The sequence below is a fragment of the Arachis ipaensis genome, chromosome B3 (assembly GCF_059453495.1).
Source record: "Arachis ipaensis isolate K30076 ecotype BB chromosome B3, ASM5945349v1, whole genome shotgun sequence".
In the NCBI taxonomy this organism is placed as follows: Eukaryota; Viridiplantae; Streptophyta; class Magnoliopsida; order Fabales; family Fabaceae; genus Arachis; species Arachis ipaensis.
The window spans coordinates 109,062,581-109,085,262 of record NC_142438.1 but is presented as its reverse complement, the minus strand read 5'-3'; the positions used below and the strand labels follow the sequence as shown (position 1 = coordinate 109,085,262).

General features: G+C 39.6%; 2 non-coding genes across 2 annotated transcripts; one reads left to right on the top strand and one right to left on the bottom strand.

Moving 5' to 3' along the window:
* The first annotated feature begins 1,275 nt into the window (after window positions 1–1,275).
* On the top strand, window positions 1,276–1,383 carry LOC148571997 (small nucleolar RNA R71). Its single transcript, XR_015908285.1, has one exon. It is a non-coding gene; the product is annotated as a small nucleolar RNA R71 (small nucleolar RNA).
* Window positions 1,384–7,240: 5,857 nt separating this feature from the next.
* On the bottom strand, window positions 7,241–7,348 carry LOC148571996 (small nucleolar RNA R71). The gene has a single exon (XR_015908532.1). It is a non-coding gene; the product is annotated as a small nucleolar RNA R71 (small nucleolar RNA).
* Window positions 7,349–22,682: the final 15,334 nt, after the last annotated feature.

The window sequence follows — 22,682 nt, the reverse complement described above, 5'->3', positions numbered from 1 at the left end:
TGTAGGGAGGTCAGAATCCAACAGTATCTGCAGTCCTTTCTCAGCCTCTGAATAAGATCTTTGCTCAGATCTCTCAATTTCAGCCAGAAAATACCTGAAATTATAGAAAAATACACAAACTCATAGTAAAGTCCAAAAATGTTATTTTTGCATAAAAACTAATAAAAATATAATAAAAAGTAACTAAAACATACTAAAAACCATGTAAAAACAATGCCAAAAAATGTATAAATTATCCGCTCATCACAACACCAAACTTAAATTGTTGCTTGTCCCCAAGCAACTAAAAACAAAATAGGATAAAAAGAAGAGAAAATACAATAAATTTCAAAATATCAATGAAGCTTAGTTCCAATTAGATGAGCAGGACTAGTAGCTTTTTGCTTCTGAACAATTTTGGCATCTCACTTTATCCTTTGAAGTTCAGAATGATTGGCATCCATAGGAACTCAGAATTCAGACAGTTTTGGCATCTCACTACCTTTTTACTCTCTCCAGGTTTGGCCACTTTGGATATAGTTATGGCCTTGCACTCTCTTTTGGGATTCTCTTCTGTACTGCTTGGGAGAGTACGAGGAGGAGTTTCAGTAACTCTTTTACTCAGCTGACCCACTTGTGCCTCCAATTTCTGATGGAGGACCTTGTTTCAATCTTGAAACTGAGAGTGGTCTTAGATAGATCAGAGACTATGGTTGCTAAGTCAAAAAGGCTCTGCCTAGAATTCTCTGTCTGTTGCTGAGACGATGATGAAAAAGGTTTGCTATTGCCAAACCAAATTCTCCCACCATTATTATTATTGAAGCCTTGATTAGGCTTCTACTGATCCTTCCATGAGAAATTAGGATGATTCCTCCATGAAGGATTATAAGTGTTTCCATAGGATTCTCCCATGTAATTCACCTCTTCCATTGCAGGATTCTCAGGGTCATAAGCTTCTCCTTCAGAGGAAGCTTCTTTAGTACTGTCGGATGCAGCTTGCATTCCAGTCAGATTCTGAGAAATCATATTGACTTGCTGAGTCAATATTTTATTCTGAGCCAATATGGCATTCAGAGTATCAATCTCAAGAACTCCTTTCTTTTGAGTCATCCCATTATTCACAGGATTTCTTTCAGAAGTATACATGAACTGGTTATTTGCAACCATTTCAATGAGTTCCTGGGCATCTGCAGGTGTTTTCTTCAGATGAAGAGATCCACCAGCAGAGTGGTCCAATGACATCTTGGACAATTCAGACAGACCATCATAGAATATACCTAAGATGCTCCATTCTGAAAGCATGTCAGAAGGACACCTTCTAATCAATTGCTTGTATCTTTCCCAAGCTTCATAGAGGGACTCACCATCCTTCTGTTTGAAGGTTTGGACTTCCACTCTAAGCTTTCTCATCTTTTGAGGTGGAAAGAATTTAGCCAAGAAAGCATTGACCAACTTTTTCCAAGAGTTCAGGCTTTCTCTAGGTTGTGAGTCAAACCATATCCTAGCTCTGTCTCTTACAGCAAAGGGGAAAAGCATAAGTCTGTAGACCTTGGAATCAACCCTATTGGTCTTAACAGTGTCACAGATTTGCAAGAATTCAGCTAAGAACTGATGAGGATCTTCCAATGGAAGTCCATGAAACTTGCAATCCTGCTGCATTAGAGAAACTAATTGAGGCTTAAGCTCAAAGTTGTTTGCTCCAATTGCAGGAATTGAGATGCTTCTTCCATAGAAGTTGGAAGTTGGTGCAGTAAAGTCACCAAGCATCTTCCTTGCATCTCTAGCATTGTTGTTGGGTTCGGCTGCCATGTCTGCTTCTTTTTTGAAATTTTCTGTAAGGTCCTCTCCGGAGTGTTGTGCTTTAGCTTCTCTTAGCTTCCTCTTCAGAGTCCTTTCAGGTTCAGGATCAGCTTCAACAAGAATGTACTTATCCTTGTTCCTGCTCATATGAAAAAGAAGAGAACAAAGAGAGAATGGGAATCCTCTATATCATAGTATAGATATTCCTTTATGTGAGTATAAGAATAGAATAATAGAAGAATGAGAAGAGAGAGGAGATGAGTAATTCGAACAGAGAGAAGAGAGAGGGGTTCGAATTATGAGTAGAAGAGAAGTGTTATTAATTAAATAAAATAAATAGAAAGAGATCAGAGAGAGTATTCGAATTTTTTTTAAGTAAAATAAAAGAAAAATATTTTTATTTTTATTTTAATTATTTAGTTAGTGTTCAAAAATATTAAAAAAATAAAATAAAATTAAAATTTAAAACAATTAGTTAATTAAAAAGAATTTTGAAAAAGTAGTTAGTTGTTTTCAAAAATTAGAACTGGAAAAGTAGTTAGGTGGTTTTGAAAAAGATAAGAAATAGTAAACTTTTTAAAATTAAAACAAACAAGTCAAGTAGTTAATTGAAAAAGATTTGAAAATAACTTTGAAAAGATAAGAAGTTAGAAAAAGATTTTAAAATTAAAATTTTAAAAAGATATGATTGAAATTTATTTTGAAAAAGAATTGAAAAAGGAATTAAAAAGATTTGATTTTTTAAAATTAAAATTGATGACTTGACTAACAAGAAACTAAAAGATATGATTCTAGAATTTAAAGATTGAACCTTTCTTAACAAGAAAGTAACAAACTTGAAATTTTTAAATCAAAACATTAATTGTTAGCAAGGATTTTCGAAAATATGAAATAAAATTAAGAAAAAGATTTTGAAAAATTAGTTTTAAAATTTTCAGAAACATTAAAAGAAAAATGAAAAAGATTTTGAAAAATTTTAAGAATGAAATTTGAAAATCATAAAAAAAAAGAAAAAGAATTGATTTTGAGAAAGATTTGAAAAGATAAAGTTTTTAAATTAAAATTTTGACTTGATTAACAAGAAACAACTAAATTTTAAAAATTTTTTACCAAGTCAACTCAAAATTTCGAAAATTATGAGAAGAGTAAGGAAAATATATTTTTTTTACTTTTGAATTTTTAATGAGGAGAGAGAAAAATAATAAAATGAAACAAAATATAAAAATGTAAGATCAAAATAAATAATGCATGCAAGAACACTTTGAATGTCAAGATGAACACCAAGAACACTTTGAAGATCATGATGAATGTAACAGCCCAGACCACCCGCTAGCACGATATTGTCCGCTTTGGCACACAAGGCCTCACGGTTTTGCCTTTGACGATAGGGATGATAGCCTAAGCCCCCCACACTCACTCGTCAAAACGCGTCATGTTAGGGAGAGGTATCCACACCCTTATAAGGCATGCTTTGTTCCCCTCTCCAACCGATGTGGGCCTTACAATCCACCCCCCTAAGGGAGTCCAGCGCCCTCGCTGGCACATCGATCCGGGTTCTGGCTCTGATACCATCTGTAACAGCCCAGACCACCCGCTAGCACGATATTGTCCGCTTTGGCACACAAGGCCTCACGGTTTTGCCTTTGACGATAGGGATGATAGCCTAAGCCCCCCACACTCACTCGTCAAAACGCGTCATGTTAGGGAGAGGTATCCACACCCTTATAAGGCATGCTTCGTTCCCCTCTCCAACCGATGTGGGCCTTACAATCCACCCCCCTAAGGGAGTCCAGCGCCCTCGCTGGCACATCGATCCAGGTTCTGGCTCTGATACCATCTGTAACAGCCCAGACCACCCGCTAGCACGATATTGTCCGCTTTGGCACACAAGGCCTCACGGTTTTGCCTTTGACGATAGGGATGATAGCCTAAGCCCCCCACACTCACTCGTCAAAACGCGTCATGTTAGGGAGAGGTATCCACACCCTTATAAGGCATGCTTCGTTCCCCTCTCCAACCGATGTGGGCCTTACAATGAACATGAAGAACATATTTTTGAAAATTTTTAAGAAAAGAAAGACATGCAAGACACCAAACTTAAGAACTTTTGTACTAGGGACACTAACAATTTGAAAATGCACAAGAAAAACAAGAAAAAACACAAAACAAGAAAAATTAAAGATCAAACAAGGAAAATCATCAAGAACAACTTGAAGATCATGAAGAACATAATGCATGAATTTTTGAAAATTTAAAAAAAATTAAATTAAAAAAATGCAGTTGACACCAAACTTAAAATTTGACACATGACTTAAAAAGGAAACACAAAATTTTTTTGGTTTTTATGATTTTAATAATTTTTTTTCAAAATTATTTTGGAAAAAGAAAATTAAGAAATTCAAAAAATTTTTAATAAGAATTCCAAGGTTCCTGTAATGTTATTCTAAAGCTTCGGTCCAAAAGATTAGACATGGCCAAATGGCCAGCCAAGCTTTAGCATAGCATTACATACAACAATCCAATAAATAAGAATCCAAAGGCTCCTGCAATGATAAGTGAAAACCTCAGTCCAAAAGATTAGACATGGCTTAATAGCCAACCAGGCTTCAACATATCATCATGAAGCTCTAAGATGGAGTTCATTCTTAAAAATTTTTATGAATTTTTCGAAAACAAAATTTTTTTTTTTGAAAATAAAATAAAGGTTGAAACAAGAAGAAGATTACCTAAGCTAAGCAACAAGATGAACCGTCAGTTGTCCAAACTCGAACAATCCCCGGCAACGGCGCCAAAAACATGGTGCACGGAATTGTGATCACATTTTTCACAACTCCGGTACAACAAACCAGCAAGTGCACTGGGTCGTCCAAGTAATAAAACCTTACACGATTAAGGGTCGATCCCACGGAGATTGCCGGCTTGAAGCAAGCTATGGTCATCCTGTAAATCTTAGTCATGTGGATTCAATTGGTTATGAGTTTTGATAATTGAAAGATAAATAAAATGTAAATTAAAATAAAGATACTTATGTAATTCATTGGTGGGAATTTCAGATAAGCGTTTGGAGATGCTTTGTTGCTTCTGAACCTCTGCTTTCCTACTGTCTTCATCCAATCATGCGTACTCCCTTCCATGGCATGTTGTATGTTGGTGGATCACCGTTGTCAATGGCTACCATCCGTCCTCTTAGTGAAAATGGTCTAGGTACGGTTTCTGTACGGCTAATCAACTGTCAGATCTCTCGTCTCAAATGAAAAATACTAGGCACAGCTACTGCACGGCTAATCATCTGTCGGTTCTCACTTGTGTCGGAATAGGATCTCTAATAAACCACTATTTTATGGTTTATATTGTGTTTAATTGTGTGGTTTTGTCATGATCCTTGCCCACTTATTCATCAATTTAGCATGCATTTAGATTTCCTTCCTAAATTCAGTACATGTTTAAAAATTGCTTCCTAGAGACTTTAATTATTTACTTTTAATTCTCCTTTATTCCATTTGATGCCGTGATCTGTGTGTCAAGTGTTTCAGGCCTTATAGGGCATGAATGAGATGGAGATTGGAGAGGAAGCTAGCAAAAATGGAAGGAACACAAGAATTTGAGGAGATAACCAGCGAGAAGTGACGCGGTCGCATGGCTCACGCGACCACGCGAAGGAGCACAAATCGCAGCGACGCGGTCGCATAGCTTGCGCGGCCGCACGGATTGGAAAGCGCAAACGACGCGGTAGCGTGGACGACGCGAACGCGTGGAAAGAAAAAAAGCGCAAGCGACGCGATCGCATGGACGACGCGATCGCGTGACATGTGCGATCTCCATAATCTGCAGAAGTCGATGGGGGCAATTTTGGACCTTATTTCGGCCCAGTTTTCGGCCCAGAACAGCAGACTAGAGTCAGAGAATATGCAGAAACAACACACACATTCATTCAGTAGTTTGAGATCTAGTTTTTCACTCTCTTAGGTTTTTCTCTCTAGTTTTTAGGATTTTAATTTTCAATTGATCTAAGCATTGGAACATTGAGAAGAGTTATTTCCTCATCAAGACTTCATCACTCTAGTTTGTTCTCTTAACTTGGTTTTATTCTTCCATGTTCTTTGTTATGTTCAATTTTGTCATTCAGATACTTTTATGATTAATTAATGCAAGGATTATTTCTCTTTAATTTAATTTCAATTCCAATAATCATGTCTTCTTTTAATTCCCTTTTATGTGCCATGGATTCTTTATTTACAATGCGTGAGTAGTTTCATTACTTGATAGGGAATTGATTAAAAGGAATTCTTGATTTGGAAGGATTGAAGGAGAAATTTATAGTTGGGTTAAATGCTGCATTGCTATCCTATCACCAACGCCAATCCCTTTGAACTAAGTGGGCTGTAACTCGTGAATCGATCTGGCAGTCCAACTTGTTTGACTTTCCCTTACCTAGTAAAGGATAACCAAACAGAGTAACCGTTAATTATAAATCAATCTTAAAAATCACTCCATCAATGATAGAGATTCTAACTAATCAATTCCCAGTCAAGGCTTTTATTTATATTATTTAAAATTCCTCAATTTAAATTCCAATTTACTTAGCTCAACTTCTTGGAACATCTGATTAATAAAATAGCACACTTTTCTGCAACTCGTTGGGAGACGACCTGGGACTTAAAACTCCCAGTAATTTTAATTTAAATACTCTGTGACATATTTCTAAATTGATAGTAAGATTTTCGGTGAGTTAAGAACTATACTCGCAACGTAACCATTTTAATAAATTTTTAATTCACCAGCTTCTGCTTCCCATCAATTTTTGGCGCCGTTGCCGGGGATTTGCAATAGAGTGCTAATTTTATTAATTAGAATTTATTTATTTGTATTTTATTTAATTTTTCTATTATGAGCTGCATGTTTCTTCCATCAAATGACGCGTTCACTTCCTGATCCGCGCTTGCTAATATTCGATCCTGAAATTGAAAGAACAATTTCACGAATAAGGCGAGAACAGCGTAGGTTAGCCCACTCTGAAGGCGGATCTGAAAGTGAATTTGAGGAAGAAACCAGCCCCCGTTCTACTGATTCGGTTGTTTTACGCGCAGAAAACATGGTAGCTAGAAGAGTTACCATTCAGGAGGAAGGAGCTCCTGATTTTACAATGCAACCGTTTCAAGCGCATCATCCAGCGGTAGCTACCGATTTTGAAATAAAGACTGCACTGCTAAATTTGATGCCCAAGTTTCATGGCCTACCTGCTCAAGAGCCTATCAAGCACTTGAGAGATTTCCAGGCAGCCTGTTCTACTGTCAGGCGTGATGGCACTGATGAAACTTCAATTCTGCTGAAAGCTTTTCCGTTCTCTTTTGAGGGAAAAGCAAGAGAGTGGTACTACACTCAACCTCTAGCAAATGTATCCAACTGGGATACACTCAGAAAGGAGTTTCTGGAGAAATTCTTTCTATCTGAAGTTACTGATAAACTGAGGAAGGATATCTCTACAATTGTTCAGGATGACAATGAGACTCTCTTTGAATACTGGGAGCGCTTCAATAATCTTCTGGAAGCATGCCCCCACCACATGATTGACAAGATCGTGCTACTCAGCTATATCACACAAGGTATGAGGCCCCAATATAAGACCACATTAGAAAGTGCCAGCAATGGGTCTATGAAGAAGTACAAGACCACTGATGAAGCTTGGCAATTGATCAGTGATTTAGCTGAATCTACTCGGAACCACAGACAGAAGCAAGGTCGTTCAAAAGCCGTTGCAGAAGTATCTTCTGGCATAGAGACTGCTGCTCTAAATTGAAGCATTTGTGAGATGACCAACCTGCTGAAGCAAATGCAGTTGAGCCAACAAGCTCAGCAAACTCAACCGCAGCAAAACCAACAACTAGTTCCACAAAGAATTTGCAGAATTTGTGCTGATTACAGCCATTACACTGATGAATGCCCGCAGCTCCAACAAGAAGACAACATGGTGGCATCCACTCACAACTTCTATGACCGCCCCAACCAAGGGTACAATCAAAGTGGAAATAATAACCATGGATGGCAGGACAATTCAAACCAGAATTGGAGGGACAACAATAATAGGGGGGCAGAGATAATCAGGGAAATCAGAGGTGGAATAATAACAACAACAGGCAGCAAAATTAACCTTACCGAGCACCTCACCTGAGGCAAAACCAAGGACCACCGAACAATCAGCAGCAAACCTCTCAATTTACTCATTCTTCTGTATCTTCTAATGAAGATTTATTACAAGCTTTTGAGAAAAGACAACTGGCCATGGAAAATACCATCGTGAACAATATTAACGCCAGTCTGAATGGTTTCACCTCTACTCTACAAGCTTTATTGACACAACTTGGTTCAGCACAAAATTCCAGTAGCCAACCTTCAAGCACCACTGGAATCCCCTCTCAACCATTACCCAATCCGAAGGGAGGCATTAATGCCATCACCCTGAGGTCTGGAACCACACTGCAGGAGAGGAATCAGGAGGAACCAAGCTCACCAGAATACGCCTCAGCTGAAGAGGTGGTAGAAATCGAAGATGTTGAAGAGGAAGAGGATATACAGGACATAGCTGAAGAAGAGATAGCTCAACCACAGGAAGAGGCACCAAAAGGCGCAGGCACCACAGAAAATACTACTCCCATTCCATTTCCACAACTTGCAAGGAAGCCCAGGAAGCAGCTGGAACCTAATCCTAAAATGGTAGAAATATTCAAAAAGGTTGAGGTAACTGTTCCCCTTTTTGATGTTATTCAGCAGGTACCTAAATATGCAAAGTTTCTAAAAGACTTATGTATAAGACAAAATTAATGAATTAGAAACTATTCCTTTAGGTAGTTCTATATCTGCTTTAATGGGAGGATTACCTGAAAAATGTAGTGATCCAGGTCCTTGCATAGTTAGTTGTACTATTGGTGGTGTAGTAATTTATGATTGCATGTGTGATTTAGGAGCATGTGTCAGTATAATGCCTTTGTCTATATATGATGTTTTAAGGCTCCCTCCCTTAAAAAGGTCGGCAGCTCGTTTTGTGTTAGCAGATAAAAGCATTATTATAGTGGCTGGAGTTGTTGAAGATGTTTTGGTGAACATTAAAGGGCTCACATTTCCCACTGATTTTTATATCTTGGAGATGCCCCATAATGATTCAGATAAGCCATCATCAATCTTACTTGGAAGACCATTCTTGAAGACATCAAAATTCAAATTGGATGCTTTTTCAGGAACATACTCCTTTGAAATAGATGGCCGCATAGTGATCTTCAATCTGAATGGAGTCATTGACAACCCCCCAGAAGATCGTTCTATCTTCCAGTGTGATGTCATAGACGAGAGTGTGGCTGAAGTTCAAAAAGAAGAGTTCGAAGAGAGGCACACTGGACAAGGTCCAAGTGTGGGGACCCTCTTGACTAACAATGAGGACACTTCGCCATTTTCGCAAGCCCCAGATAATCCAGAGCCTGCCCATGATCAAAAGTTAGAATTGAAACCTCTCCCTCCACATCTCAAATATGCTTACCTTGAGGATGAGCAGAAGCTTCCGGTTATTATTGCAAAGGAACTGACTTCTCAGCAAGAAGAGCAGTTACTTGATGTACTGAGGAAGCATAAGAAAGCAATTGGGTGGAGTTTGGCAGACATAGTGGGAATCAACCCTCAAGTATGCGAGCACAGAATATTTTTGGAAGATGGAGCAAGACCTGTCCGTCAACCACAAAGAAGATTGAATCCCACCATCTTGGAAGTTGTCAAAAAGGAAGTGACCAGACTATTGGAAGCAGGTATCATATATCCCATTTCAGACAGTAAATGGGTAAGCCCAGTACAAGTTGTGCCCAAGAAGTCCAGAGTCACTACCGTGAAGAATGAGCATGGAGAGCTCATAGCAACTAGAGTTCAGAATGCTTGGAGAGTCTGCATTGATTACAGGCGTCTCAACCAAGCTACCCGTAAGGATCACTACCCACTTCCATTCATTGATCAAATGCTGAATTGCCTGTCAGGTAAATCACATTATTGCTTTCTAGATGGTTACACAGGTTATTTCCAAATTCATATAGCTCCTGAGGATCAGGAAAAGACTACTTTTACATGTCCTTTTGGGACTTACGCTTATAAGAGAATGCCCTTTGGCTTGTGCAATGCACCAGCTACTTTCCAAAGGTGCATGATGAGTCTTTTCTCTGATATTATTGAGGACTGTATGGAAGTTTTTATGGACAATTTTAGCGTTTATGGTGATTCTTTTAACCTTTGCTTAGATGGATTATCTAGAGTATTAGATAGATGTATTAATACAAATTGAAAAATGCCACTTTATGGTAAAGCAAGGGATTGTATTGGGATATGTGGTATCTAATAATGGCATTTCTGTAGACCCAGCAAAGGTGAATGTTATTTCTAGTTTACCTTACCCCTCTTCTGTGAGGGAAGTCCGTTCGTTCCTTGGCCATGCAGGTTTCTACAGGAGATTTATTAAAGACTTTAGTAAGGTGGCACTTCCCTTATCCAGATTACTGCAGAAGGACATTGAGTTCGAGTTCAGTGAAGATTGCGAACAAGCATTTGATAAGCTGAAGACTGCTCTAACTCAAGCCCCAATTGTGAGAGGACCCGACTGGAGCCAACCGTTTGAAATCATGTGCGATGCTTCCAACCATGCAGTAGGAGCAGCGCTGGCTCAGCGTGAAGGTAAGAATCCTTTTGTTATTGCCTATGCGTCTAAGACTTTAAACACTGCCCAGTCCAATTATACTACTACTGAGAAAGAGCTACTTGCTATTGTTTTCGCTCTGGATAAATTCCGAGCTTATTTACTTGGTACTAGAGTAGTAGTGTATTCGGACCATGCAGCTCTAAAGTATTTATTAGCTAAAAAGGAATCCAAACCAAGACTTATACATTGGATACTGCTGTTACAAGAATTTGATTTAGAAATAAAGGATAGGAGTGGTAATCAAAATTTAGTAGCGGACCACTTGAGTCGCCTTGAACATATTAAGGATGATTCTACTCCTATAGATGATAATTTTCCTTTTGACAACCTGCAAGCAGTATCTGAGGTAACCCCTTGGTACGCACCTGTTGCTAATTATTTAGTTAGCCGCACTTTTCCTCCACATTTCTCTAAACATCAAAGAGACAAGCTGAAAAGCGAGTCTAAATATTATATATGGGATGACCCATATTTATGGAGATGTGGCGCTGACCAGATAATAGACGATGTGTACCTCAATCAGAATTCCAGTCCATTTTAGAGACCTGTCACTCATCTGAGAGTGGAGGACACTTTGGCCCTCAAAGAACAGCTAGAAAGATCTTGGACTGTGGATTCTGGTGGCCTACTCTTTTTAGAGATGCTGCTGAGTTTTGTAAATCTTGTCACCCATGCCAGAAATTTGGTAACATATCCAAGAGGGATGAGATGCCTCAACACTATATGCTCTTCTGTGAAATTTTTGATGTCTGGGGCATTGACTTCATGGGTCCATTTCCAAATTCTAGTGGATATTTTTATCTATTGTTAGCTGTGGATTATGTTTCCAAATGGGTGGAAGCAATTCCTACCCGCACTGATGATGCTAACACTGTTGTTTCCTTTGTGAGAAACCATATTATATGCCGCTTTGGATCACCACGAGCGATCGTGAGCGATCAAGGCACCCATTTTTGTAACAAAAGACTAACAGGATTGATGAAGAAGCATGGGATAATCCATAAAGTTGCAACAGCTTACCATCCCCAAACTAATGGGCAAGCCGAGGTGTCAAACAGAGAAATTAAGCGTATCTTGCAGAAGATAGTGAAGCCTCATAGAAAAGACTGGAGCACCAGACTACAAGATGCGCTGTTGGAATACAGAACAGCATACAAGACACCCATTGGGATGAGTCCCTTTCGCTTAGTTTATGGAAAAGCTTGCCATCTTCCAGTTGAAATCGAACACAGAGCCTTCTGGGCAGTTAAGGAGTGCAACATGGAAATTGAGAAAGCCGGAACTGAAAGAAAGTTGCAACTACAGGAACTGGAGAACCTTCGCCTAGAAGCTTATGAGAACTCCAGAATATACAAGAAAAAGATGAAAGCTGTGCATGATCAAAACATCAAGAAGAGAGAGTTCCAACCTGGAGATTTTGTTCTCCTTTACAAATCTCGACTGAGGCTCATGCCCGGTAAGTTGAGATCAAAATAGAAAGGTCCATACAGAATAGAGAAGGCTGAACCGTACGGAGCTTATCACCTAAGCCATCCTTCAAGTTCTGAACTTATTAAGGTTAATGGACACCGCCTAAAGCTGTACCATGGTGAGAAGGTGCAGAAAAATAAGGAGCTTGAGATCTTCCACTTGGAAGATCCCCACATAGCAGCAGATTGAGCTAGTGGAGCGTCCAACTTACGGACGTAAAAGCAAAGTGCTTGGTGGGAGACAACCCACCGCGGTATGATCGTTCCTTTCTTCACTTTAAGTTTTTCTTCTTTAATAACTCTTCTCTTTATTAGTGCTTCCGTGCTCTTTCAATTACATGTCTTTATATTTCTCATTAAAAAAAAAAATTTCGCCGCGCGACGCGATTGCACCAGCGACGCGTCCGTGTGGCAGGAGGAGTAAAGAAAAATAAAAATAAACAGAAAGTTACGCAGGAGGAGCGCTGGAGTCGTGCCAATGGCACAAATTACTCCACGCGATCGCGCCGCTGACGCGACCGCGTTGCATGGAAATCATGGCCTCCCACGCGACCGCCTGCCTCACGCGGCCGCGTGCCCTGCATTTTCGACGTAAAAGGGTGCACAATGCTATATTGTGCGAGAGTGGTGCTGGATTGGTGCTGAAAGCACAATCCTTATCACGCGACCGCGTCGCCGACGCGGCCGCGTCAATTACTTTCTGACGCATAGTCACGCGATCGCATGACCCACGCGATCGCGTCACCCAATTTTGGCAATTGAAATGAATCGAACAGAGAGTTGTGCTGGAGCGAGACTACACTCGCGCCAGCAGCGCAACATAGGCCACGCGACCGCGGGACCGACGCGATCACGTCCCCTTCCCTGACGTGCCCCCATGCGAACGCATGCCCCAGGCGGCCGCGTCGAATGCGCCGCACAGCTAAACCCCAATTGCCAAATTATCTTATCTTTCTTTCCTCCAAATCCTAATTTTTCTTTTCCCTCCTTCTTTCTTCTTTCCCCCTTCTCCTTTCTATCTCAGTCTCTCTCTCTCTCCTCCATTAACAAGGTTTCACCTTCTTCTTCCTTCTTCTCTTTTCTATCATTCTTATTATATTATGTATATATTATTATTTTCTTTTTCTTTTCTTTTTCTTTTCAAACTCTTATTTTCTTTATTCTTCTTTTCCCTTTTTACATGGTGTTAGAAATTTTTTGAGTCATTATCCCTCACCATATGCTTGTGACTTGTTACAATTTATTTGACAATTATTATTATTATTTTTTTGGGGATTGCTTGCATGTTCAATTTCATACTTTTTACATCTTGTTTAACATGCATGCTATGTGTTTGTGAAAAAGCCCATGTGGCATTATGCACTTCTCTATGTTCCTATACTATTCAATGCTTGCTTTTCACAACTTTCCCCTATTATTTTATTAATTGAATTCAATTGTCAATACAAACGTGATGGTTTGTTACAAAGTAATGCTCGGCCTATGCTACTCATGCCCTTTGCCAGCATGCCAATAAATACCTTGCATTCACTTGTCTTTTTATGCACTAGCTATTTCCCATTGATGGCTTTTCATATGTACTCGAGAGCATGTGTTAATGTCATCTACATTTTACTGTGTATCATTCACCCTCTTTTCCGTTTCCTTCCTTGCTGTATCTCTCTTTGCATTTAATTTTCTTTCTCTTCCCTTCTTTCAAGATGGCCACCAAGAAAAGAAAGGAGAAAGCAACTTCCAGACCACCAGCAAGAAGGGGAACTAAAAGAGCATTAGTGGCAGAGCCTTCTTCAACCGCAGTCAAGCCCTCAACAAAACGAGTCAAGAGGATAATAAAGGTTGACGAAAAGGAGAAAGCCTTTCCAGCAAAGGACGTTGCGCGGTTTTCCAATCGCTACTGTGAGCAGATGTTCCCCATCCTGGCAGAAAGGAACTATAACAATGAATACCTTCTTATCCTCCTGTCCAATATTGCCACCTTTGTTGAGCCACAAATTGAGCGAAGACAATGGGGTTTCCTACGGAAACAGCCAAGGCAGGTCAATCTTTCTTGGGTAGTTGAGTTCTACTCCAACTTCTACATGCCGACCCTGCAGTCTGTTTATGTCCGGCAAAAGCAAGTCCCCATCACAGAAGAAGCCATTCAGCAAGTTCTGAGTCTTCCCCCTATTCCTGCAGGAATGGACGCTTTTCAAGAAGCCACCCTTCAGCGCCAGAGATACCAATTTGACTGGAACTCCGTTCTCGGAGTCATCGCTTTACCTGGCAGCCGTTGGATCTACGGATACCACCGTTCCCGCCCTAAGGGAATCTTGGCTTCCACACTTACCTTGGAGGCTCGTGTATGGGCACAGATCATGTCCCATTACGTCTTTCCAAGCACTCATGAGTCCTCCTTCACTGCAGACATGGCTGTTCTACTATGGTGCATCCTTACAGACCAACCTCTGAATCTTTCAAGACACATCCGGAATGCTATGGAGCATGTACAAATCGCGGGCAACCTACCTTTTCCCGCCTTGGTCTCAGATCTTGTCTCAGCAGCCAGAGTCTCCTACTGAGCTGGGGACACCAAAGCCATGCTTCCACGGGATGATCAATATATCCCTCACGGGAAATACCTCAGACTTTCAGCAGCCACTACAAGCCAACCTACTGAGCCAGTTGAAGCTATTCCTTCTTCAACACCACAAGCATCTACAACCGAGAAATTGCTCCAGCAGATACTTGAAAAATTGGATCGGCATGAACTGAAAGCTAAGATGAGAGAGCACCGTAACGAGCGCCGATTCAAACACCTCAAGGAGCTACTCAAGGGACGCTTCAGATACTCAGACACCCCGGACTCCACTTCTTTTACCAGCACCGGGAGCCATGATGATCCCGACTGTGGAGATACTGCCACCAGCCCACCCCTGTTCCTGACAGATGGCACCGAGGACGGTGCAAAGCCTTAAGTGTGGGGAGGTCGGTCAGTACCTGACTTCCGGAGGTAAATTCTCTTCTCTGGCACCAATAATTAGGATATTTTAGTTAGATTTTCTTTCTTTTATAGAATAGAATAAACTGCATAGGTTAGAATAGTTGCATGCATGCTCTACTTGATTGAAAAGACAATAAGTTTCTTTTAAAAATCTATCTTTGGAACAAAATTTCACTAATTTTTCAAAATTTTTATGATAAATCTTCTTGAGTTGTATTTGGAACATGATGTTTGAGCTAAAGAACACACAATCTGTGAAAGATTTGAGCCTTTATGTATGGTTACATTATTTAACCATAATCATTTTATTCTTGTGTGTTTACTTCTCTATGATTGTAATCTATATTTTGTTTTATCTTATATGTCCAGTATTTATTATATTTACATGCTTGCACATGATTGAGGCCATTATTTGTTTAAACTCACTTATCCAAATCAAGCCTACCCTTTTCAATTACCTTTGTTAACCACTTTGAGCCTTTGAAACCCCATTTGTTCTATATTTCACCACATTACTAACCTTAAGCTGAAAAACAATTATATATCCCAAATTGAATCTTTGGTTAGCTTAAGATAGAATTGTGTGTGCTAGTTAAGTATGGGAAATTACAGGAACAAAAGTTGTTGAGGGATATGTCATGAAAATTTAAAGGGAATTTGGATACCTACTCATGTGAAAATATAAGAATGAAAAATCTATGTGCATTGATAAGCTTTATTTATATAAAAAAAAATAAAAAAATTAAAAAAAATCAATAAATAAGGGGACAAAATTACCCCAATGTTAAATTCAGAATTTAAAGATCAATGCACATATGATAGAATTAAAATACAAAGTTGAAACATGAGTATGGGTTGAAAAAGGGAATTATGGGTAGCTAAGCATGAATTTAAAAGTATATAGAATATATGTATATTAGGTGAGAGCTTAGGTTAATTAAAGATTCAATTTATAAAGCTCACTTAGCCATATGTATATCCTTACCTGCACCTTGGCCCCATTACAACCCTGAAAAGACCTCATGATGTTTGCATTGGTATATTAACTGTTGTTGATTGGTTAAGAGAAAAACAAAAGTTAGAAAACTTGACTAGAAAAGAATTGAGTGATTACCCTATACACTAGAGATTAGAGCGTACATACATTATCAATGAGGGTTCAATGCTTGAATTTTCATGTTTCCTGCCTTAATAAGCTATCTTCTTGCACTTTTATCAGTTTTATTGTATAATGATAGAATTAGTGGAATTTGATTTGTAACTGTTTTGAAAGGCTTATTTACTTTTGATCAAGTGGACAATAATCATATAGTTGCATTTATTTATATACGTAGGATTGTATTACATTTCATGAGTTTCTGCATGTTCATACTAATTTCCTTGTCTCCTTTAATTTAGCATGAGGACATGCTAATGTTTAAGTGTGGGGAGGTTGATAAACCACTATTTTATGGTTTATATTGTGTTTAATTGTGTGGTTTTGTCATGATCCTTGCCCACTTATTCATCAATTTAGCATGCATTTAGATTTTCTTCCTAAATTCAGTACATGTTTGAAAATTGCTTCCTAGAGACTTTAATTATTTACTTTTAATTCTCCTTTATTCCATTCGATGTCGTGATCTGTGTGTCAAGTGTTTCAGCCCTTATAGGGCATGAATGAGATGGAGATTGGAGAGGAAGCTAGCAAAAATGGAAGGAACACAAGAATTTGAGGAGATAACCAGCGAGAAGTGACGCGGTAGCATGGCTCACGCGACCGCGCGAAGGAGCACAAATCGCAGCGATGCGGTCGCATGGCTTGCACGGCCGCACAGATTGGAAAGCGCAAACGACGCGGTAGCGTGGACGACACGAACGCGTGGAAAAGAAAAAAGCACAAGCGACGCGATCGCATGGACGACGCGATCGCGTGACATGTGCGATCTGCATAATCTGTAGAATTCGATGGGGCAATTTTGGACCTTATTTTGGCCCAGTTTTCGGCCCAGAACAGCAGACTAGAGTCAGAGAATATGCAGAAACAACACACACATTCATTCAGAAGTTTGAGATCTAGTTTTTCACTCTCTTAGGTTTTTCTCTCTAGTTTTTAGGATTTTAATTTTCAATTGATCTTAGCATTGGAACATTGAGAAGAGTTATTTCCTCATCAAGACTTCATCACTCTAGTTTGTTCTCTTAACTTGGTTTTATTCTTCCATGTCCTTTGTTATGTTCAATTTTGTCATTCAGATACTTTTATGATTAATTAATGCAAGGATTATTTCTCTTTAATTTAATTTCAATTCCAATAATCATGTCTTCTTTTAATTCCCTTTTATGTGCCATGGATTCTTTATTTACAATGCATGAGTAGTTTCATTACTTGATAGGGAATTGATTAAAAGGAATTCTTGAGTTGGAAGGATTGAAGGAGAAATTTATAGTTGGGTTAAATGTTGGATTACTATCCTGTCACCAACGTCAATCCCTTTGAACTAAGTGGGTTGTAACTCGTGAATAGATCTGGCAGTCCAACTTGTTTGACTTTCCCTTACCTAGTAAAGGATAACCAAACAGAGTAACCGTTAATTATAAATCAATCTTAAAAATCACTCCATCAATGATAGAGATTCTAACTAATCAATTCCCAGTCAAGGCTTTTATTTATATTATTTAAAATTCCTCAATTTAAATTCCAATTTACTTAGCTCAACTTCTTGGAACATCTGATTAATAAAACAGCACACTTTTCTGCAACTCGTTGGGAGACGACCTGGGACTTAAAACTCCCAGTAATTTTAATTTAAATTCTCTGTGACATATTTCTAAATTGATAGGCAGATTTCGGTGAGTTAAGAACTATACTCGCAACGTAACCATTTTAATAAATTTTTAATTCACCAGCTTCTGCTTCCCATCAATCTCTCTATCCTTTTGTACACTGTCACTGCACCCAACATTCGTGAGTTTGAAACTCGTCATAGTCATCCCGCCCCAGATCCTACTCGGAATACCATAGATAAGGTTTACACTTTTCGGATCTCGGGAATGCTGCCAATTGGTTCGAGCCTCTACCACGAAGGTTCTGATCTCTGTGAGTTTGACTGCTCTGTTGTCAGGAGATGCAAGTCAAACTCACGAACCAGAGGCCTAAGAGATTATACTCAAGCTGTCGTCTAATGACTACGTTGAACATCATGTAGACCGCTTGTAGTTGGTAGGCATGCAGATCTTGGCTAAGCGAGTAACGAAGATAGTGGGTGATTGTCACGGGTCACCCCTTCATTCTGAATTAACTGAATTAAGTACGAGAGTATATCTTAGAGAAGAAGTAAGCGTGAATTGAAAGAGAAACAATAGTACTTGCATTAATTCATGAAGAACAACAGAGCTCCGCACCTTAATCTATGAGGTGTAGAAACTCCACCGTTGGAAAATACATAAGAGAAAAAGGTCTAGGCATGGCCGAATGGCCAGCCTCCCAAATGTGAACAATGGCATAAGATGATCTGAATACAATAGTAAAAAGTGCTATTTATACTAAACTAGTTAATAAGGATTACAGAAATTGAGTAACTAAGTGCAGATAGTGCAGAAATCCACTTCCGGGGCCCACTTGGTGTGTGCTTGGACTGAGCATTGAGCTTTACACGTGCATAGGCTTTTTCTAGAGTTAAACGCTTTGGATGCCAGTTTGGGCGTTTAACTCTAGTTCTAGTGCCAGTTTCGACGTTTTACGCCAGAAAAGGGTCTCTAGCTGGCGTTGAACGCCAATTTGGGCCATCAAATCTCGAGCAAAGTATAGACTATGATATATTGCTGGAAAGCCCAAGATGTTAGCTTTCCATCCCAATTGAGAACGTGCCAATTGGACTTCTGTAGCTCCAGAAAAACGCATTTGAGTAAAGGGAGGTCAGAATCCAACAGCATCTGCAGTCCTTTCTCAGCCTCTGAATCAAATTTTTGCTCAGGTCCCTCAATTTCAGCCAGAAAATACCTGAAATTATAGAAAAATACACAAACTCATAGTAAAGTCCAGAAATGTGATTTTTGCATAAAAACTAATAAAAATATAATAAAAAGTAACTAAAACATACTAAAAATTATGTAAAAACAATGCCAAAAAGCGTATAACATTATCCGCTCATCAGGAAGGTATAAGAGGATGCTAAAGAAATGTCCCACTAAAATGTTTTCAGAATGGGTATAGTTAGACATCTTCTAATATGGGCTTTCAGACATGGCTAGAATGGCCTTGGACCACTCTGCTGGTGGTTCCATACACATGAGAAAGACCATAGGAGAGGCTCAAGAGCTTATTGAGACAGTTGCCACTAATCAGCATCTGTACTCATCTCCTGAGACCTCTATAAAAGGAGAGGTTAAGGCAGTAGCTGCTAAACCTAACCCTCCAGAGCAGGATGGCCCATTGACTCAACAACTGCACACCCTTGCCCAGCAAATACTAGAACTGCAAGAGGCTCTGCGAGAAACTCAGGCTTCTAACAGGAATATAGAAGCCCAGTTGAGTCAAACAAGGCAGCAATTTATCTAAGCAGATAACAAATGAATGCCAGGCTATCCAACTGAGGAATGGAAAAGCCTTAAACACCCAACATCAGTATAATAAAAATGAAAAACCCATAGAAGATAACCCTACTGGCGTTGAACGCAAGAAAAGGGAGAGAATGGGCGTCCAAACACCCAAGGGGACAGCAGCATGGGCATTGGGAGGTCAGTTGTTCATTGATAACAACCCTCCTAAGCAAGCTAGTAACCCCTCTTCCAACTCACATGGAATTCGGCCTCCTTCAACCAAGGTTGATGAGTACAAGGCTAAAATGTCATTTCCTCAAAAACTCTGTCAAGAGGAAAGGGATGAACAGTTTGCTCGCTTTGCGGAGTATCTCAGAACATTAGAGATAAAGATCCCTTTCGCAGAAGCTCTTGAACAGATACCTTCTTATGCAAAGTTCATTAAGGACATTCTAAGTCATAAGAAGGATTGGAGAGAGACACAAACAGTCCTCCTCACTGAGGAATGCAGTGCAATCATTCAGAACAGCTTGCCAGAGAAGTTTAAAAATCCTGGAAGCTTTATGATACCATGCACTCTAGGTGATTCTTGTACAAGGACAGCTCTATGTGACCTTGGAGCAAGCATTAACCTAATACCAGCTTCACTAATAAATAAGCTCTGCTTGACTAATGAAGTCAAACCAACCTGCATGTGTCTTTAACTTGCTAATGGGTCTATTAAGATACCATCAGGAGTAATAGAGGACATGATTATCAAGATTGGACCTTTTGCCTTTCCCACTGTCTTTGTGGTATTGGACATAGAGGGGCACAAGAGTGCATCTCTCATCCTAGGAAGACCTTTCCTAGTCACTGGACGAACCCTCATTGATGTTGAAAAAGGGAAAGTAACCCTAAGAGTCAATGAGGAGAAGTTCGTACTGAATGTTGTGAAGGGTATGCAACACCTAGACATTCCTGAGGGATGTCTGAGCATTGACTTCATTGTGCTTAAGCCATTACTCCCCTCCTTGAAATATGCATTTCTAGGAGAGGGAGAGACCTATCCTGTGATCATAAGCTCTACATTAGAGCCACAGGAAGAAGAAGAACTAATCCAAGTGCTTAAAACATATAGGACCTCCCTTGGGTGGACAATCAGTGACCTTAAGGGCATTAGCCCTGCCCGATGCATGCATAAAATCCGGCTGGAGGATAATGCCAAACCAGTGGTACAACCACAGAGGCGATTGAACCTAGCCATGAAGCAAGTAGTGCAGAAGGAGGTCACTAAATTCTATGAGGATGAGATTATCTATCCCATTTCTGACAGCCCATGGGTGAGTCATGTCCAGGTTGTTCCTAAGAAGGGAGGAATGATAGTGGTTCACAATGAAAATAATGAACTGATCCCGAAAAGGACAGTTACAGGGTGGCGTATGTGCATTGATTATAGAAAACTCAATGACGCCACCAGAAAAGATCACTTTCCTTTACCCTTCATTGACCAAATGCTAGAAAGACTAGCAGGTCATGCTTTTTATTGTTTCCTGGATGGATATTCCGGGTACAATTAAATAGCAGTACATCTACAAGATCAAAAAAAGACGGCATTCACATGTTCTTCGGGCGTATTCGCCTATAGAAAAATGCCATTTGGCCTATGCAATGCACCTATCACCTTTCAGAGATGTATGTTATCCATCTTCTCTGACATGGTAGAGAAGTTCCTTGAAGTATTCATGGATGACTTCTCTGTTTGTGAAGACTCATTTGACTCCTGTCTTGATCATCTGACCCTGGTCCTAAAAAGATGCCAAGAAACAAACCTAGTTCTAAACTGTGAGAAATGCCACTTCATGGTAACTGAAGGCATTGTTCTTGGGCATCGGATCTCAAATAAAGGGATAGAAGTGGATTAAGCTAAGGTGGAAATAATCGAACGCTTGCTTCCACCTACTAGTGTTAAGGCTATCAGAAGCTTCCTAGGACATGCAAGATTCTACAGGCGGTTCATAAAAGATTTTTCTAAAATCGCCAAACCCCTGTTCAATCTCTTGGCCACTTATGTTCCATTTGTCTTTGACCAAGAATGCCTGCATGCCTTTGAAACTCTGAAGGCCAAGCTTGTCAGTGCTCCTATCATCTCTGCACCCAACTGGGACCTGCCATTTGAGCTAATGTGTGATGCAAGTGATCATGCAATTGGTGCAATCCTAGGTCAGAGACATGACAAGCTTCTGCATGTCATTTACTATGCTAGTTGCATATTAAATGATGCACAGAAAAACTACACTACTACAGAAAAGGAGATACTTGTAGTAGTTTATGCCATTGACAAGTTTAGATCCTACTATTTATACTGACCATGCTGCTCTAAAGTATCTACTTACTAAGGAAGATTCTAAACCCAAACTTATAAGATGAGTATTACTCCTGCAAGAGTTTGATATAGAAATTAGAGATTGAAAAGGGACAGAAAATTAGGTAGCTGACCACTTGTCCCAGATTGAGCCAATAGCAGGCACTCCTTCTCCCTCTACTGACATATCTGAATCTTTTCTAGATAAACAACTCTATGCCATCTGGACAGCACCTTGGTTTGTAGACATTGCGAACTACAAGGCTATACAGTTCATTCCCAAAGAGTTTTCTAGGCAGCAAGCCCAGAAACTCATGCATGATGCGAAATATTACCTATGGGATGAACCATATCTCTTTAAGAGATGCTCAGATGGAATAATCCGACGCTGTGTGTCTGAAGAAGAGGCATAGAGAATTCTATGGCATTGCCATAGCTTTGACTATGGAGGACACTTTGGAGATGAGCAGACAGCCACTAAAGTACTCCAAAGTGGCTTTTACTGGCCTACTCTCTTTAAAGATTCTAGGGAGTTCGTCCGTAACTGTGATAGTTGCCAGTGGGCTAGCAACCTTCCTCATGGTCACAGAATGTCTCAATAAGGAATCTTAGAGATTGAGTTGTTTGACGTATGGGGCATAGATTTCATGGGACCATTCCTGCCCTCATACTCAAACACCTACATCCTTGTGGCAGTAGATTATGTGTCTAAATGGGTCGATGCAATAGCAACACCAACTAATGACACTAAAGTAGTAATGAAGTTCCTCTAAAAGAATATTTTTCGCAAGTTTGGTGTCCCCAGGACACTAATCAGTAATGGAAGAACTCATTTCTGCAACAGACAGCTGGATTCTGTCTTAA